Consider the following 18,075-nt stretch of genomic DNA (forward strand, 5'->3'; position numbering starts at 1 on the left):
ATTTAAAAGGGGCTTTTATATTAATTTACTCATAAAATAAATATATGTTAATGAATATTTACAAACATTTACATATAACATTTATAAAATTTGGATAAACACAGACACACACAAACATGCACACTACTACCATCCATAATCCATTCAGCTATAACTTCTATTCCATTTTGGTTGGATTCCAGCCTCTTAGCCCATCCATCTGTGCCTACATTAACAAATACAAGATTTTCATAACCTATTTTTAGAAGCTTATATATCCAATTACTGATGCTGAAGCTCCAATACTTTGGCCATTTGATGTGAAGAACTAACGCATTAGAAAAGGCCCTGATGCTGGGAAAGATTGAAGGCAGAAGAGGTCGACAGAGGATGAGATGGTTGGATGGCATCGCCGACTCAATGGACATGAGTTTGAGCAAGCTGTGGGAGTTGGTGATGGACAGGGAAGCCTGGCGTGCTGTAGTCCATGGGGTCGCAAAGAGTCGGACATGACTGATTGACTGAACTTAACTGAACTGATATCCAATTACTGTGTAACTACTATGTTTGAGCAGGTTCTGAAAGCATTACATTTTTAACCCTACCCCTACACTTTATGTTTTTGATGTCATATTTTACAACTTTTAATTTTGTGCACCCCTTAACTATTGTAGATATAGAGGATTTTACTACTTTTGTCTTTTAACTTTCATACTAACTATAGACAGATATTTGAGATCTACTACCTTTACTATATGTTTGCCCTTATCAGTGAGATTTTTCTTGCATGAGTTTTATATTTATGGCCTTTTCTGTTTAGTGAAGTCCCTTTAACATTTCTTTTAAGGTCAGTTTATTTGTGTTGAACTCCTTTACATTTTGCTTGTCTGGCAACCCTTTGTCTCTCTTTCAATCCTGAATGACAAATTCTGCAGAGAAAATATTCTTGGTTGTAAGTTTTTCCCTTTCAGTTCTTTGAATACCACTGCGCCTCTCCCTTTTGATCTGTCAAGTCTGCTGAAAAGTCAGCTGATCATCTTCAGGGGGCACCACTGTTTGGAACTAGTTGTTTTCCTATTGTTGCTTTTAAGTCTATCTTTGACTTTGGACAGTTTAATTATAATGTGTGTTGGTGTGAGTCTTTGAGATTTATCTCATTTGGGACTCTGTGCTTCCTGGAGCTGTGTATCTCATTCATTATGTTGGGCAAGTTTTCAACCCATATTTCCTCATGTACATTTCTGCCCCTTTCCCTCTTTGCTACTATAATGCAAACGTCAATATGCTTGATGCTGTTTCAGACATTCTTTAGATTGTCTTTATGTTTTTCCATTCGCTGTTCAAACTGGGTCATTTCTACAGTGTCTTCCAGATCACTGATTTGCTCTTCGGCATCATCTAACCTGCTCTTTGTTCCCTCTAGTGTATTTTTCATTTCATCTTTTGTATTCTTCCACTCTGACTGGTTCTTTTATATATTTTCTATGTCTCCGTTGATGTTTTCAATGTATTCCTCCATTCTTCTCCTGAGTTTGATGAACGTTTTTATGACCATGATTTTGGACTCTTTATCTGGAGGATTGCTTATCTCCATTTTGCACAGTTCTTTTCCTGAGGTTTCTTTCTTTTTCTTTTGTTTGGAACATATTCCTTTGTCTCCTCATTTTGTCTAATTTTCTATGTATGTTTCTAGGTATTAAGTAGGTCAGTGACATTTCTGACCTTGAAGAAGTGGTTTATGTCAGAGGTGCCCTGTGAGGCTCAGTAGTGCAGTCCTCCCTGGTTACCAGATGGCACCCGACTCCAGTACTCTTGCCTGGAAAATCCCATGGACGGAGGAGCCTGATAGGCTGCAGTCCATGGTGTCGCAAAGAGTCGGACATGACTGAGCGACTTCACTTTCACTTTTCACTTTCATTGCATTGGAGAAGGAAATGGCAACCCACTCCAGGGTTCTTGCCTGGAGAATCCCAAGGACAGGGGAGCCTGGTGGGCTGCTGTCTATGGGGTCGCACAGAGTTGGACACAATTGAAGCAACTTAGCAGCAGCAGCAGTGCTACAGAAGTGTTTCCTGGATGAGCTGTGTGTACCCTCCTCCTATGATCACTGTAAGTGCCATAATGTGTGAGACTGGCCCTGGCCCAGGTGAGTGCAAGGCTTGGCCATGGCTATTGAGGGTACTCTGGTATGTGGAGCTGGCCCCTGGAATGAGAGCTGCTTTGGGGGGATACTGGCTGTGTCTGAGGACACCCACAGGTTGTAGGGCAGGGACAACTTTAGAGGGGCTCCATCATCAGCCAAAGGCATCCATTGGGTCTGGAGAGGCAAGGGGCCACTTTGGTGAGAACTTTGTGCCAGCTGAAGGTACCCACCAGGTCTATGGGGCACCAGATCACTTTGGAGGAGTACTGGTAGGGTGGGTTCAGAGGTGAATCTGGAGTGGGATAAACAATGCTAGTAAGGTAGATGGGAGAGTCAGAAATGACACCCCCAATACCAGGCAAGCTGGAGAGATGAGCAATCTCCCACCCCGCCCCCCAAAACTGGCAGCTATCAGTACCTCTATACCCCCACAGATCCCTGCCTCCTGGGTGCACACCCTAAAATTAGCCAATGAGTCTCCTTCATGTCTAACCCAGGCATTTTTCAAACTGCTGCCTCTGCGCTCGGGCTCAGGTGAGTCAGTTGTTGCACACACCCTTTATGAGCAAAGTCTCAGTTTCCCCCAGCCTTCCAGTCCTTCCAGGCATAAGCCCCACTGGTTTCCAAAGCAAGGCGTTGGAGGGACTCGTCTTCCCGGTGCAGGTCCCCAGGGCTGGGGAACCTGATGTGATGAGAGGGAAGCTGATGCGATGGGTGGATCCCTTGCTCCTCAGGGCTGAAGCGCACGGCTGTGATGTCCCTCCGCCACTGCACTGGGGAGTGGGTCCCGGCCAGACTGTGTCTCTGCCGCTCCTGTCCTTCTCAGTGTGGCTTTTTTTCTTTTTGTCTTTAGTTGTGGAAAATCCTTTTGGCTAATCTTCGGGTCGTTCTCAGCTCTAGCTGCTGTTTATGTAACTGTAGTCTTGGGTCAGTGGGAGAAGGCGAGGCTCAGCCAGTTTCCCGCACGTGTAATCTGATGGTGGAATCACCTCAGCACATGACTTCTTCCTGTCTGTGGTCTCGGAGCTTCCTGAGGGTACTCAACCATGGTACCCGCCTCAGGCATAAGCAACCAGAGAGTGTGAGTGTTTTTTGGGGGGCTGAGTTAACACGGAATATCACCCAAGGGGCCACCTTGACAAACAGGGGCCAACGTCATGGATTAAACGTTTCCCTTTACCTCCCCCAGGCTGACAGTTGTGACGCGCCTCTCAACAATGGCTCCTCACAAGTTGCTTTGCAGAGTCCAGTGCAGTTGCCCGCAGCGGTGGCCAATTCAATTACACGTCCCTCCAGTTGCTGTCCGCTCAGCCTTGTTTCATCCTCCCTAATCCTTCCCTTCTGTGCATTGGGATCACCTTCCAACTAGACAGCCTGCCCACCCACCTCTTTCTCAGGCTCTGCTCTCAGGGACTAGGCTGACGGGGGCTGCCGCAGCATCAGATTTGAACTACAGGTATATCTCATACGCACGTGCCGGGAAAACGTCAATTTTCAATACGAATGTGATTCTTAAACAATATGGAAAGACATTTGGTTGTAATGTTATTTCTGCGTTTTTGAAGACTTGGCATTCGTGGATTTTTAATAATGCCTTAAAAAAAAAAAAGAGAGAGGGTTATTTAGCTAGTCTCTGAGAAAACACTTAAATGCCTCATAGATTTCCAGGCAAGAACACTGGAGTGGGTTGCCATTTCCTTCTCCAATGCATGAAAGTGAAAAATGAAAGTGAAGTCGCTCAGTCCTGTCTGACTCTTTGCGACCCCATGGACTGCAGCCCACCAGGCTCCTCCATCCATGGGATTTTCCAGGCAAGAGTACTGGAGTGGGGTGCCATCGCCTTCTCCGATAGATTTGGTTACCAACAAGGATTCCATTGTCGAAGACTTTATTAAATAACCATGTGTTGATGTTACACTTGTGGCAAGTAACTTTGTGTGTTTTGTTTTCCTTGTTTTGGTTGTTTGCTTTAGGAAAGTCTTATTGACTGCATGAGTGGATTCTAGTTGAAATCTTTTGATTCAAGAGGGAATATAAAAAAGTTTATTTAAGATGTCTAAAATGGTGAGGCATCTAGATACAGCGACAGTCCTAAGTATCCATCCTGTCACCACAGTAAATTCTTACATGGCAGACACCTGTACGAGCTATTCAGATTACAATGGAAGGAAGACATGGTTTCCACTCCGGGGGTCTGTGGGGTTGTAGAGAGACCTCCTTGTAATAAGCAAGTGCATGAAGTCCAGCAGTTGTGTCCAGAATGGGGCACCAGACACCTGGGGGAATTGCTGATTTCACTGGAGAGTCTAAAGTGGGAAGGGGAGTAATTCATGAAAGCTTCATAGAAAAGATAACACTTGGGTCTCTTCTTTAAAAGAAAAAATTTTTAATTGAATAGTTGATTTATAGGATTGTGCTAGTTTCTGGTGTACAGCACAGTGATGCAATTATACATAAATATGTATATATTCTTTTTCATATTTTTTACATTGTGGTTTATTACAGGATATTTACTGTAGTGCTATACGGTAGGACCTTGTTGCTATTTTATATACAGTAGTCTGTATCTGCTGATCTAAAATTCCTAATTCATCCCTCCCCTACCACCTCATTTGGGTCTCTTCTTAAGGAGAATAGGTAATGCCGAGTATGATAAGTAGTAAGGAGCATTCAGGATGAATGACAGTGTACACAAAGCCCAGAAGCAGAAGAGCACTGGTGACCAGGCGCAGTTTCAGGGAGATGGTGGACGTGATTCTACAGGCAGATCTTGGAGATATTGCAGGTTTGCTTTCAGTCTACTGCAATAAAGCAAGTTCAGTTCAGTTCAGTCGCTCAGTCGTGTCCGACTCTTTGCGACCCCATGAACCGCAGCACGCCAGGCCTCCCTGTCCATCACCAACTCCCGGAGTTCACTCAAACTCATGTACATTGAGTCGGTGATGCCATCCAGCCATCTCATCCTCTGTCGTCCCCTTCTCCTCCTGCCCCCAGTCCCTCCCAGCATCTTTTCCAATGAGTCAACTCTTCGCATGAGGTGGCCAAAGTATTGGAGTTTCAGCTTCAGCATCAGTCCTTCCAGTTAACACCCAGGACTGATCTCCTTTAGGATGGACTGGTTGGATATCCTTGCAGTCCAAGGGACTCTCAAGAGTCTTCTCCAACACCATAGTTCAAAAGCATCCATTCTTCAGTGCTCAGCTTTCTTCACAGTCCAACTCTCACATCCATACATGACCACTGGAAAAACCATAGCCTTGACTAGACGGACCTTTGTTGGCAAAGTAATATCTCTGCTTTTGAATATGCTATCTAGGTTGGTCACAACTTTCCATCCAAGGAGTAAGCGTCTTTTAATTTCATGGCTGCAATCACCATCTGCAGTGATTTTGGAGCCCCCCAAAATAAAGTCTGACACTGTTTCCACTGTTTCCCCATCTATTTCCCATGAAGTGATGGGACCAGATGCCATGATCTTCGTTTTCTGAATGTTGAGCTTGAAGCCAACTTTTTCATTCTCCTCTTTCACTTTCATCAAGAGGCTTTTAGTTCCTCTTCACTTTCTGCCATAAGGGTGGTGTCATCTGCATATCTGAAGTTATTGTTATTTCTCCCGGCAATCTTGATTCCAGCTTGTGCTTCATCCAGCCCAGCGTTTCTCATGATGTACTCTGCGTATAAGTCAAAGGTCTCAATAAAGGGAGTCACATCAGTTTTTTGATTTCCCAGTGTATATAAAAGTCATGTTTACACTACATTGTCTTCTGTTAAGTGTGCAAGAGCATCATATCTTAAAAAATGTACTCACCTTTGGTCTTCCTTGGTGGCTCAGTGGTAAAGAATCTGCCTGCCAATGCAGGAAAGATGGGTTTGATCCTTGTTCTGGGAACATCCCACATACCACGGAGCAGCTAAGCCCATCTATCACAACTATTGAGCCTGTGCTCTAGAGTCCAGAAGCCACAACTATTAAGCCCATGTGCCATTACTGCTGAAACCCATGCATCCTAGAGCCTCTGCTCTACAAGAAAAGTTACTGCAATGAGAAGCCCACACATTGCAACTAGAGAGTAGGTGCCCCCTCCTCTACCTCCACATGCAACTAGAGAAAATCCTGTGGAGCAATTAAGACCCAGCACAGCCAAAAATAAATAAATAAAAAGAATTATTTAAAAAAATGTACTCACCTTAATTAAAAATACTTTATTGCTAAAAAATGCTAACCATTATTTGAGGCTTCAGTGAATTCTCATCTTTTTGCTGGTGGAGGGTCTTGCCTCAGTGTTGATGGCTGCTAACTGATCAACGTGGTGGTTGCTGAAGGCTGAGGTGCAATTACTAACACAACAGTGAAGAATGCTACGTTGATTGACTCTTCCTTTCACGAATGATTTCTCTGTAGCATGCAGTCCTGGTTGATAGCATTTAACCCACACTGTGTACTTAGTTGCTCAGTTGTGTTCAATTCTTTGTGACCCTTTGGACAACCAGGCTCTTCTGCCCATGGGATTTTCTAGTCGAGAATACTGGAGTGGGTTGTCGTTTCTTCTGCAGGGGATCTTCATGACTCAGAACCCGAGTCTCCTCTGTCTCCTGCATTGCAAGCAGATTCTTTACCCACTGAGCCACTGGAGAAGCCTCTTACCCACAGTAGAACTTGCAAAATGCTCTCAAAACCTGCCACTCCTTTATCAACGAGCCTTATGTCATATTTTAAATTCTTTGCTGTCATTTCAATCATCATCTCAGCATCTTCACCAGGAATAGATTCCATCTCAAGAAACCATTTTCTTTACTCATCCATTAAAATTTTACCATGAGATTGCAGCAATTCAATCATATCTTCAGGCTCCACTTCTAATTCTGTTCTCTTGCTATTTCCATCACATCTATATTTACTTCTTCCACTGAATATTTGATCCCCTCAAAATCATCCATGAGGGTTGGAAACTTCTTCCAAACTCTTGTTAATATTGATATTTTGACCTCCTCCCATGAATCATGAATGTTCTTAATGTCATCTAGAAGGGTGAATCCTTTCCAGAGGGTTTCCTTTGCCCAGATCCATTGGAAGAATCACTGTCTCTGAAAGCTATAGTCTTAGGAAATGTATTTTTTAATTAATAAGACTTGAAAATAGAAATTACTCCTTGATCTATGGTCTGCAGAATGGATGTTGTTACAGCAGGCATGAAAACAATATTGATCTCATTGTATGTCTCCCTGAGAGCTCTTGGGTGATCAGGCACATTGTCAATGAAAATTAATATTTTGAAAGGAATCTTTTGTTTTTTTTTAGGTCTCAACAGTGGGCTTAAAACATTCAGTACACATTTTGTAAACTGACATGCTGTCATTCAGGCTTTGTTGTTCCACTTATATAGTACAGCAGAGGAGATTTAGTATAATTCTCAAGGGCCCTAGGAATTTTGGAATAGTTAGTAAGCATTGCCTTCAACTTTGAGTCACCAGCTGCATTTGCCCACAGTAAGAGTCACCCTGTCCTTTGAGGCTTTGAAACCAGGCATTGACTTCTCCTCTCAAACTATGAAAGTCCTAGATGGCATCTTCTTCCAATAAAAAGCTTGTTTCATCCACATTGAAAATTTGTTGTTTAGTATAGCCATCCATCTTCATTTGGATGACAAAGTCTATGCATTATATATCTGAAGTCACCCCCCATCCCTTTGCTAATAAACAGATATGAATAATCATTCTGAAGCATGTTTTCAAATGGTACACATGATTTATTTTCTTTTCATTAAACTATTTGTGTAAAAGTAAAATTAACCTAACTTGGTATTGAGTTTATCACCATAAGTCCAGAAAGTTAATCCATGATCAACAAATCCTTCTTTTAAAAGAACCTCAATCTTATTTTTCTACTTTATTTTCTCTCAAGCTATAACATTCATTATTCATCCTATAGTATATAATCTGTAACTCACTTTAGGAAACATATATGCAATACCTTTTTAGTAGTTCATCTCAAAATTACGAATACAATACTGATTTCCATATATATGGATGAGGGGCTTTTAAAGAAAGATGGCACCCTAAAATCTCATTACATGCCCAATTTTCATCACTGCCAAGTGATGTGATTAAAAGATGGAATGGGGGTAGGGAACTGTCAGAATTTTGCTTAGAGCAATTAAATAAGGAAATGCATATAATTTCATGCCATTAAACTTCAGGGAAAGCAGAAGGGAAGATACAAGATATGGATGAGGATGGCAGGGCACAAAACACTATCTGACACAGCATAAAATAAGTGGTAAAAATTATATAAGTTCAGCTCCTCCCCAAAGAAAAAAAGATTGGGTTCAATAGCAGATAGTTTCAATAACAATCTAAGACATGGGGCTTCCTTGGTGGCTCAGTGGTAAAGAATCCACCTGTCAATGCAGGAGACATGGGTTCTATCCCTGATCTGGGAAGATCCCACATGCCACAGAGCAAGTAAGCCCATGCAGTGCAACTGCTGCCATGCATTCTGGCGCCGGTGCTCCACAGCAAGAGAAGCTACCACAATAAGTCCACACACCACAGCTAGAGAGTAGGCTCTGCTGTCTGCAACTAGAGAAAGCCCACCCAGCAACAAAGACTCAGCCCAGCTGGGTAAATAAATAGACAGAATTAGTAAAAATAAGTAAAACAGACCTATGGAAAATTCCATATACTCCATACCTAGACTTCATAAGAGCTACAAAATAATTTTATTGGATTGCTATCTTTTTATTTTCTAAGGTTTTTTATTTGTTTTTTAAATGGTTGAATTTGTTACAATATTGCTTCTGTTTTATGTATTGATTTAAAAAAATTAATTTATTTTAGTTGGAGGATAATTACTTTACAATACTGTGGTGGTTTTTGTTGTGAGGCATGTGGGTTCTTAGCTCTCTGACTAGGGATTGAACCCGCATCCCCTGTGTTGGAAAGCAAAGTCCTAACAACTGTTCTGCCAGGGAGGTCCCAGCGTTGCTGTCTTTTTGAGTGTTATACTGAATGAGAGAACAAAGAGAGTTGAATACAAACTCATTCTACTGCCTTAAGTACTGAATAGTGGGATTTTCTTGGAACAAACAGAAAAATGAAGATAAACCTAGGTTTCCAGCAAGATTTCAGCACAAAATAAATTCTATTTTTTATTTTTTCAAATTTAATTCAGTTCAGTTCAGTCGCTTAGTTGTGTCCAACTCTTTGCGACCCCATGGACTGCAGCATCCCAGACTTGCCTGTCCGTCACCAGTTCCTGGAGCTTGCTCAAACTCGTGTTGGTAAGAGTCGGTCATGCCATTTTTCCCTTCTCTTGCCTTCGAACTTTCTTCAAATTAAACAACATAAAAGAGGATAGAAAGAAGATCTCAAATTTAACCTAGAAAAAAGATATCCCTAGATAAAATGGTAGTGGATTAAGAGAGAAACCAAAGCTCTGGGCAGAATTTGCCCACATGCAAAATGAAAAAAAAAAAAAAAAGCTATGTCACTCCATCATGAAAGAGAGAAAAGTAAGGAAAAAGAAAAAAAATAATAAACACTTATGTAAAAGACAGAAACAAAACTTCAAAAGAATGTGGCCTCAAACATTTTGCAGTATTAAAATATGAACAAAAGATGATTCAATAAAACAAATAATCATAAAGGAAACACTTAAAAATTTAGAATAAAATTCCTGACCTAAGATTTCTGTTATTTTCCGAGCTAAAGATATTAATTGAGAATTAAAATATTATATAAGAATTTAAAATTACATAGAATAAAGTGGATGTTTTCAATTTCTTTATAGATAGCTATGGATGTGGAGACTATTATTTTAAGATAAGTTGGTACAACAACCACCAAAAGATACATTTGAAAGTGTTTCAGTGTTATTCTCATGTGCCCTAAAAAATAGCAATTGAGTAATAGTATCAAAATGGCAATAGAAAAAAAAAGAATGTCTTAATTTAAATAGAAACTAAAACTTTCTTTATTATTATATTACTAGTTTCTGAAAGATTAAAAATGTTAAATGGCTTTTTAGCTTCTCTTCTTTCTCAAAATTTAGAGAATGATCATTTTCAAAGTTAGTTAATTCATTATGCCCTGTAATTTATCTAATCACTGCTGTTCACTGCAGCAGAAACAGTTGTTTTAATTTTCCTACAGTAACATCATCTTCAGTCCCCGGGTTGGGAAGATCCCCTGGAGAGAGAAATGGCAACCCACTTCAGTATTCTTGCCTGGGAAATTCCATGGACAGAGGAGCCTGATGGATATGGACCCCACAGTCCATGGGGGGTCACAAAAGAGTTGGACATGACTTAGGGACTAAACAACAACAAACATCATTACTATTTTCAGATACTCATGTGTAAATGAGTAGGATCTTTTATTATCAACCCTGTAAAAATCTTAGAGTCTTAGAGCAGCCATCACATTTCTAGACCCACAATACTTTTTCTAAATATTGTGGGTCTGGAAAAAGAAGACATAAGGGAAAGTAAATATTATAAAGGAAACTGAAAAAGATTGATCAGAGATACAGGAAGAGAGCCAGAAAAGACAGCCAAAGGAGGCGAAATTGCCAAGAAAGAGTGGTCAGTGGGGTTAAATGCTGTTGAAAGGTTAGGATGATTCTGGAAAATATCAATTCAGTTTGACAGCATGCCCTCAGTGATCGGAGCCAGGGTAGGTTAATGGTTTATGAGAAATATGTTGTTGTGGGTTGGACAGATAAGTTGCAGGAGATCAGTGCATGCATGCAGATGTCCCTTTGAAGAACTTGGCTCTAAGAGATGGTAAGAAAGGGTTGTAGCCAGAAGGTAATGTAGGATCAGCTGTGCTTTTTTTTTTTTTTAATTTATGATAGAAATATCTTCACAATACTTAAAATCGAAGGAATCGGTACAGAGGCAAGAGTAATGAGAATGAGCATGTTGAAAAAAGGCTGCTGTGGGTAAAGAGTGATTTATTGAAAGTTAAGATTTTAGAAATGATTGAGTTATGGGAAACTGAGATCAGAGTGTGGTTATAGGAGGGGGTGAAGGGTGTTGTCTGGGTTTTCCACATGGATATTGAAGGACATTTTCACTAAACATGTAATTATATGTTGACAATATTTTCTTTAAGTATATTAACGATGCGATTTCATTGTCTTATAGATTGTTTTTCTCTGAGTTTCAGCAACTTGATAAAATAGACTGATGACTAGATTTTGACTCAAAAGATGTGGGTTTGAATCTCGGCCCCAATATTTCTTAGCTGTGTGACTTAACGCTTATTCAGTATTGTATCTCCATTCTGCCTCTATTAAAAAAAACCAACAACAAAACCCTGTAAAATGGAAAGCAAGTTGTATAGCTTTATAAAGGCATTAAATAATATAATGATTGTGGACATATGCCCAGCATATAGTAGCAATACAGAAACAACTTTATTTTGTCTTTCCTGGCATTATTCAGTTCCTTTAAATTTCATCTTCTCCTTATATATACAAAGAGGTAGTGTTCTCAGGTCTAGAGAACAAAATAGCTGTTACCAGTGTGGAGAGGGAAGAGAGAAGGCATAAGATAGGGGTAGGGGATTAAGAGATTCAAGTTACTATGTAGAAAATAAATAAGTTACAAGGATGTGTTGTACAACAAGGAAATATAGCCAATATTTTATAATGATTATAAATGGGATATAAAAATTCTGAATCACTGTATCATGCACCTAAAATACACAATATTGTACATTAGCTAAACCTCTATTAAAAAAAGAGATAGTTTTCAGAAAATATTTCTAATTGAGACATGGACTGTCTGGAAATTTAATTACTTAAATATATTTTAAAAAATTTACAGTTACAGTCCCTTCATTCTAAATGTTTTCTTTTTCAAAGGGGCAGAAATGTAAACAGTTTTTACCAGACTACAAACCTCCTGGAGAGAGCTGAGAACTCCCCTAGAAGAAGCAGAGAGAGAAAGATTTATTTCAAACTCATGTTTTCATCTCCTACGTGGACCCAAGGAAGAAACAATTTACCCGGAAATGAGAGAATCACTGTCTGCAACAGTCTTACTTGACCTAAGGGGTAATGATTCGTAGGTCACGGTTCTAACCCATCTTTGATGAATAACTTTGTGGGGAGGAAATTACCACCACAGACGTTCCTAAAAGCCACCAAGCATTTTGTAAGTAGAAGCTTTATTCAGAGTGAAACAGCTGGAAAAGTGTGGTCAGTGTAGGACCTCATTGCTAACGTGAAAGCAAGTCCAAGGTGAAGTGTTATTAATAGCGTGTCAACACATGTATACACTACCATGTGTAAAATGGCTAGCTAGTGGGAGGCTGCTGTATAGCACAGGGAACTCAGCTCTGTGCTCTGTGATGACCTAGAGGGGTGGGATGGGGGGGTGGAAGGGAGGCTCAAGAGGGAGGGAACATATGCATACTTACAGCTGATTCATGTCATTGTACAGCAGAAAGCAACATAACATTGTAAAGCAATTATCCTCCAATTAAAAATTTTTTTTAAAAAGTAGCGCATCAACAAAGTCATCTCATACGTTAGAGGAGTTTCCTAAGGGTTGCAGAATTCATTGATGCTGAAATTTTTTATCAAAATCGCCTACTGGAGAGTGCTAGTATGCTTTATTTTCTTTAATTCATGTGACTTCTCTTAGGCAGGAGAGAGTTTTGTTGAAAAACAAAATGGCTGAAAAAAAGTGTTTGTGCTGATCACCATTTTTCCAAGATCTCAGGTTTAGGAAATAAAGCATTTGAATCAGGAACCCTGTTTAGATAGTGGCTTTTATTCTTCCCACTTCTTAGAACAGCACCTGGCATTTTGTTGGTGCTGAACAAATATATATAATATAAACGGAATGCAATTTCCTCCCTTAATCCTGACACTACAGTGTTTAAAGTATAGATGTTTAAAGTAGATCTAAACTTTTAAGCATTAGAATTATATACACATTACCATTAGCTTAGAAATGTACATAAATTGCCTTTAGTCTACGCGTTACAGAGTATCACTTTTCCCTAAACGGAATTGATGTATTTCACCAATAAAGTTAAATATGGTGGTCAGTTTCTACACTGGCTGAAAATAGAATAGATGTATCTTTTTGTCTGAAAATATCTTTATTTTGTATTCATTAAAAAAATAATTTTATTGGAATATAGTTTTACAGTGTTGTGTTTTGCATGTACAGCAGAGTGGCAGTTATACGCATACATATATCCACTCTTTTAAAGATTCTTTTCCCATGTAGGCCATTACAGAGTATTGAACAGAGTTCCTGTGCTATATTAACACGGCTTTAACAACCTTTGACTGTAATAACCAGGAAGGTCTTAAAATAGGATATGCTATCCATTAAGTTAGTACTTTATAGAAGAGATTAATTTTTTTCTGGGATTCCGTTTTTCTCTCCTGAATAGATTATCAATTTTTGGCATGAATCATTGCTTGAAGATGATAGCTATATATTATGGATTAGATTAAAATGTTTTTTTTGCTTTAGTCTTGGTCTCTAGTGGCTCAGACAGTAAAGAATCTGCCTGCAATGCAGGAGACCTGGATTTGATCCCTGGATCAGAAATATCCCCTGGAGAAGGGAATGGCTACCCACTGCAGTGTTCTTGCCTGGGAAATCCCATGAGAGGAGCCTGGCAGGTTATAGTCCACGGGTTCCCACAAGAGCGGGACAACGTAGTGACTAAACAGCAACAGTGGTGCGAAGTAAATGCTTTACTTGGAACTTTGTAGATACTGCCACTGGAAAAATAGCACTATTTGTGGACTCTGTATGCTATGCTTGTGTATATTGACACAAACATCAGTCTTTGATGTGAAAAATTAGGCAATTAGGACAATAAGTTGGACCCAAACCACATTAGACTGAAATAGCACATTAAAAACAGGAGGTGGGTTTCAATTTGTTTTTAAGGTAGCAGCTCCTCCCTTCTTTTCACGTGTAGACAGAGAGAGTGAGGGAGGTGGAGGCTGTGAACTGCGCTTACGCCTGTCCACGAAGAGCAAGGGAGCCCTGAGACAGACCAAGGTCTGGCTGTAGATTACTCGGCAATTTTAAAATCCTATCTCCTCAGCAGCAGCAGCAGGAACTACAACAGCTGTGCTTTTTAAAGCAAATCCCTGGGGTGAACAATAAAGCTGACGGGTATCCTTGTTTGTAAACAATAGTTCTACTTTAGCTTTGAGATAGATGACAGCGTGTTGTCTAAACACCTCCTCGTGAGGGGACTGGATCTCACCCATCTTTAGGGTTCCCAGACTCTCACAAACGGAAGGTCTTGCGAACCAGGCTGTCTTCACATTCTTACTCATGACACATGAATAAGAGTCAGTATTTTTAGTATCTTAAACTCAAAATAATTTGAATTGACAGCAATATCGTGAATCTAGACAAATTCCAATCCTATTACAAGGATTACTTGGATTGAGATCTCGCTTTGAGCTTGTGCATGACACAGTGAACTTTGGCATTTTCTAGATCAGCGGTCCCTAAACTTTTTGGCACCAGGAACGGGTTTCGTGGAAGACAAGTTTTCCACAGACTGGGGTGGGGGTGGGGATGGTTTCAAGATGATTCAAGTGCTTTAAATTTATTGTGCCCTTTATTTCTAATCTAATACCACCACTGATCTGACAGGAGGTACCGGTCTGTGGCCTGGAGGCTGGGGACCCCTGTCCTAGATTATTTATGATTTAACTTCTAGAAATCAAGAACTTTATTTATTATTTAATATTTTATATTCTACACTGGTTTTAGGTTCACAGGAAAACTGAATAGAAGGTACAGAGGTTTCCTAGGTTCTCCACCATGCACAACCATCACCATTATCAACATCCCCCCATCAGATGGGACATTTCTTATAACTGATAAACATATATTGCCATATCATGATCACCCAGAATCCACAGTTTACAGTAGTCTCTTGGTATTGTACGTTCTATGGTTTTGGACAAATGTATCCATCATTAAAGGGGACGACAGAGGATGAGATGGCTGGATGGCATCACTGACTCAGTGGACGTGAGTCTGAGTGAACTCTGGGAGTTGGTGATGGGCAGGGAGGCCTGGCGTGCTGCGGTTCGTGGGGTCGAAAAGAGTCGGACAAGACTGAGCGACTGAACTGAACTGATCCATCATTATGGGCTTCCCTGGTGACTAAGTGGTAAAGAACCTGCCTGTAATGCAGGAGTCGCAGGAGACATGGGTTTAATCCCTGGATCAGGAAGATCCCCTGGAGGAGGGCATGGCGGAGCCTGGTGGGCTACAGTCCATGGGGTCACAAAGAGTTGGACACGACTGAAGTGATTTAGCACACACACACACACACACACACACGCATGCACACACCACAGTTTATACATATCCATTCATTTACTGAAGGACATCTTGGTCACTTCCAAGTTTTGGTAACTATGTATAAGGCTGCAATAAACATCTATTCAGTAGGTTGCAGTTTACGTACAGGTTTTTAGTGGGTGGAAGTTTTCCATTCATTTGAAAGTACCATAGGGACTATATCTAAACCCATACACCAGATCATTTGTATTTTCTCCTATGTTTTCTTCTAGAGGCTTTACAGTTTTACATTTAGGTCTATTATCCATTTAGGTTAATTTTTGTGAAGGTGTAAGTCTGTGTCCAGATTAATTTTTTGGTAGGTGAATGTCCAATTTGTTCCATTGTATTACCTTTGCTCCTTTGCCAGAGATCAGTTGACTATATTTATGTGAATCTACTTCTGGGCTCTCTATGCTGTTCTACCAACCTATTTGTCTATTTTTGGCCAGTACCACCCTGTCTTGATTCTTTACTGAGCGAGCAACCAGGGAAGTCCCATTTTTAAATTAACATCATTCTTGAAGTAACTGAAGACTCTTTTCAGGCAACACATATGTATACTTTTAAGGTAACAAATGTATGTGTGCGTGCTCACTCAACCGTGTCCAACTTTTTGCAACCCCATGCACTGTACCCGCCAGGCTCCTCTGTCCATAGAATTTTTCAGGCAAGAATACTGGAGTGGGTTGCTGTTTCCTCCTCCAGGGGATCTTCTCCATCCAGGGGTCAAATCAGAGTCTCTTGCATCTCCTGCATTGACAGGCAGATTGTTTACTAGGGAAGCCCAACAAATGTATACTTAATTTCGCAAATGAGATGGGTTAACTACGAATTTTCAAAAATATAGAAATAGATGTGTGCCCCTGAAATACCTTAACATCCAGGGAGTATGTTACGTAAAGTTACTCCAAGAGTGATGTTAATTTAAAAATTCTAAGATTGCTTCCATTTTCTTTCAGTGCAGCTACAAATCTCTTCTGGAGCTTTTTTTTTTTTTTTTAATGTAAAGTATGATGGAATTGATTAATGGTAGATGTGGAAATGAGCTGTTTAAAACCTGGAGAGTCTGAGAAGTTGCCTGAGTAGTTTGTGTGCATTCCTTGTATCGCTGTTTAGTATGCCGTCCAGGAAGGAAAAATTCACGTTTCCTAGGAGTAGAATTGCTGACCTTGACTGGAAGCAACTTCAAAAGAGTCCAAGCACTAACTGTTTTAGTTTTTTTCCTGATTACACAAACAGTATATGCTTATTATAAAAAAAAAATCAAAAGAGCAGAAAATTCTGTAGCCTGGAAACTAACAACACTAATGGTCTTTTCTCTGCCTACTGATTTTTGTATATCCTCCCAGACTTTTTCATGTATGTTGCAATAGTTACTATAGTTATAATCATTATTGATATACATTGATATATCATAAATACGTTCTGGCACTGACTCACTAATGATATTTGGTACATTTTTGGTTGGCCTAAATACATTAATAAACTCATGAGAAAATACTGCATATTATTTTGCTTAATTTAGCAATTGCCTATTATTGAATAATTGTGCTGCCTCTAATTTTTCCACCCTTAGAAACAATGCTGAAAAGAATATCTTTGTGCATGCATGAGAGCATTCCCTTAGGAAAAATTCTTTAAGTAGAATTGTGCCTGTTTTCAATTTTAACAGCTAGTGACAAAGTACTCTCTAGAAGGCTTATACCAATTTAAACTTCTGTTTACCAGTTTGTTAGTCAGTCCTGGCTATTGTCCATCTTCTAAAATCAGTGTGATGGGAAAAAATTTCTTATTGTTTTTGAAGCCTATGTATATAACATGTAAGATTGCTATTAGTGTGGTGGAGCTTTTCTGATATACTTGTTTGTAATTAAAATAATGTTTTAATAAATGCAATTTCTAGTTAGTTGAATACTTGGCTGACTTGTTAATTTAAATATGATTTTGTAGTTAACTTGTTTTTTTCTGAAATAAAAATTTAAAGAAGTAAAGCTGGCTGACCTCTTCTTTGTTAATTAATTTGCTATTTATTTTTTGACTGTGCTGGGTCTTTGTTGCTGCCAAGGCCTTCTGTAACTGCAGTGAGTGGGGTCTACGCTCTAGTCACGGTGAGCAGGCTTCTATCTCACTCTGGTGGCTTCTCTTGTTGTGGAGTGTGGGCTTAGCTGCCTTGCGGCGTGAGGGATCTCCCTGGACCAGGGATTGAATTTGTGTCTCCTGCATTGGCAGATGGATTCCTAGACCACAAGGGAAGTTCAGACTTCTTAAATTAACTAGACAGAGTGATGTAATTGGCCTTATTCTGGTTTTGCTCGTTACTATTTTGTATATACCTGTAGCTGGTGAATCTAGTTGAGAATCATAACTTGATAAAGCTTAATTTATCTGATAATTTACATGATACCAGCGTATCATCCCCGAAGTTATGAAATGTCCATTCTGATAGCACTGACAATTTGCTAAACATCTGAATGTAAAGCAAAAATTTAGTTTGACCATCTGTATAATACCAAAACAAACAAACAAAAAACCAAAACCTTTGGCTTTCTGTGGTTGTTTCACTTCTTCAAAATTCCTTATCCTCTTTCTTCATTTACTTGTCCC

The sequence above is a fragment of the Ovis aries genome, chromosome 13, assembly GCF_016772045.2.
Source record: "Ovis aries strain OAR_USU_Benz2616 breed Rambouillet chromosome 13, ARS-UI_Ramb_v3.0, whole genome shotgun sequence".
Classification (NCBI taxonomy): domain Eukaryota; kingdom Metazoa; phylum Chordata; class Mammalia; order Artiodactyla; family Bovidae; genus Ovis; species Ovis aries.